The 3,016-nt window shown below is 33.4% G+C and overlaps 1 pseudogene; it reads right to left on the reverse strand.

Moving 5' to 3' along the window:
• Positions 1 to 549: 549 nt before the first annotated feature.
• Positions 550 to 1,393, reverse strand: LOC127674708 (60S ribosomal protein L21-like; annotated as a pseudogene).
• Between the last annotated feature and the right edge of the window lie 1,623 nt (positions 1,394 to 3,016).

A 3,016-nucleotide genomic window follows, 5' to 3' on the forward strand; every position in this document is an offset into this window, starting at 1 on the left:
TACAGTCCAAAGAATGGAAATAAACATGTTTTCCCGAACAATATAGATACCCAGGAGATTAAAGGAAAAAAAGACAGAAACACAGCAGTTATATTCTCAGAGATTCACTTTCTGAGATAGAATGGATGTTACTTAAGTAACAGATAAATGGGAGTTACTTGTTTTTCTTCTTGAGCCATTGTGTGAACTTGATATCAGTATAGATAAGCAGATATCTCACTGCATTGTTAAATCATAAAATATAAAGAACTAATAGTCTTCTTAAAATTGACCATCTATTGCAAGGTTATATTCTATGGATTACTAGAAGTAGGCTCAGAGTATTTATATGAAGCATCTCAAGTCACTGGATCTTATATAAATAATCATCAGGGTGTCCTTATCGATAAGTGAAAATATATGCTTTTATTTTTTCCTTTTTGTGTTTTCATATTTTTGATATAAACATGTATATATTATACATACATATACAATGTAGTATAGTCCTTTTTTTCTCTTTCTCTCTTTTTTTAGCACTTTGCAGTCCAGGTCTTTATTTCTTTATGTACATTAGACCATGAATTCATATGGAATTAACTCCAGCAGCTGAGCCTCCTTTCTATTAGTCCTCATAAAGTATCCTTCTCTGGCTGGTGCAGCCTGGCACTTCAGCAGAACTCAGGTGCCCTTCTCTTTGGCTTCCTTTTTGCCTGATCAGTCTGTTTCACTGGCTTTAGGGAGCTGTTTCTGCTTTTCAAGTGCTTGATCTGCTCAGTTCACATATTGATCCTCTTGCTGGAATCTTGCCCTTAACTTGCTTGTTTACCATGATGCCCAGGGCATGTTAGGTGACACTGTAGACTCTTCTGGTTTTGCTGAGGCAACACTTATGGGGATTCCTCTTTGAACTGTGCCAATTCACTTAATGTCTATAATATTACCCTTGTTATAGATTTGCATGTATAATGCCAAAGGAACAATTCCATGTTTCCTAAAAGGTCTAGAGAACACATAGTGAGTGCCCTGCCTCTTTCTTTTTGTGTTGGTCACTTTGGAAAGTTATTGGAAGATGGCTGCCAAGGCTGCAAAGCTCCTTCTTTCTTCTTTATTTCTCTTTTCTAGTCTTTCTTTCATTAAACTTTCAAAACACACTTATTAGAACTCCAGAAGTTGAGCGACACATTCAGAGCGTGCACATGCAGAAGCTAGTTATCTCCTCACATTATTCTGCTTGAAAGATCAGGAAAGGAAAAGTAAAAGTACCCAAATGCATTCACAGATTAAGTAATCTAGAGTCTGTGAATTAAGGAAGCCACATGTTTGGAGCCCTATGATGAAAATTGTGTGTTCTTGTTATCTCAAGATAGTGTCACAGTTGGAGTTAATTACCTAAAGAGCCCTGCACAGAATCCATGTAGCAGTGTCATGCTTCTCTTCTACACTACAGCAGTGGAATTATAACATAAAATAAGTCTTTGTGTTTACTCTAATGAGCTTGTCTCTCAGTTTTACTAGTGACATGAAAACTAATAGCAGGGTCAATACAATGCCTCTATTGCAATTATCACGCCACTTCTCCTCTCTTCCTATATTCTTCTCATGTAACATTTTAATGTAGTTCTGCTCAAGTCAATTCAATTTATCAGGAGGCAAGAGGCATGAAACAGGGCTGATTTGCTTTGGATCTTCTTACAAGTAAACTGGAAAACTCAATTTTCAAGTTGAGTTTTCAATGACATTCACATGGGAAGAAGGATAACTGATTTAAGGAATGCCGATATTTACCAATGTTTAAATATGATCCAGATACAAGGGGGAAACCTCTTGTTTCTCTTCAGGCTTAGCCATTACAAAATCATTTTATGGTTTGGATCTATAATATAATAACACATTTCTGCCTTGGGGGCGTAAAATGAGAAGACATATGGGATACCCTCCAGTGCAGTTGTGCAGTCACAGTATAGATGTCCAGGAAGACTTGTGGTACTGGGTATCTTTTACTACAAGAAAATATATCTTAGTTTATCTCCTTTTAAGTATCATCTTCCTAAAATTGGATATCCCTTTAGTGTAAGCTCTAGGCTGATTCTGTTTACTCACCCCACTTTTAACTCTTGAACTTTTCTTTCTTTACAAAATAAAGGCTCTATTTTCAATTTTCCACTCACATCACAGCACAAGGTTGCCTTCTGGGTAGAGAAAATGGCTAAAGCACTAAAGACAGGTACACGCTAAAATGATATTAGTGACTGTTGACAATGCAAATCAGATTTTCATTAGATTATATATTCCTTGTCAGTCTCGAGGATTCTGTGCTTTTTAGCTTTATCATATTGAGTGGAACCGCAAGTCATATAACAGATAATAAACCTTTATAATATCTAAGGAGTAGGTCAAAAGAGTGAAAGGTATTACTAAAAAACAGCTATTCAATTTTATAATGTACAAATAAAAGCAAAGAAATTATCCAAAGTGCACATGTGAACCCAAAATAAAGAACTTGGATGACTAATGAACTTAGTTCTAGCAAAACTAATATTTCCTTAAGGAAATCTAGACTCATTCAAAAACTTATTTATTTCTAACTCATTAAAATGCATTTTGCAGGAATTAATTTTGTTGCATATTTTATTCGAATGTATAATTAGTTTTATATAACCAACTCTATCTTCTTGAATAAGTGTAAAACAAAACTCTACCATAAATAATATTTTTATCTCAAAACAAATTATATATACTTAAAAATTTTAAATAAACATGTAATATATGTTCCACTCTAAATTATGTTTTATGAAATAAATAAAATTTGATGCTCAATAAATAACTTAAAATAGGTTGCATGTATACAAAATCCTGCAAGGAAAGTTTTATGAGTTATAATTCAAGAAGGAACAATGTTAAATTTTAGACAGTTTAATAGTATTATTCATGTAATTTTTAATGGATAATGGAGTGTATTCAGCTTTTTTGAGATATATCATACATCAAAAAGGATATTGTAATACTTTATTTGATTAAAATTTACTTTTTGGATCTT

This window comes from Apodemus sylvaticus, chromosome X, assembly GCF_947179515.1.
Source record: "Apodemus sylvaticus chromosome X, mApoSyl1.1, whole genome shotgun sequence".
Lineage (NCBI taxonomy): Eukaryota > Metazoa > Chordata > Mammalia > Rodentia > Muridae > Apodemus > Apodemus sylvaticus.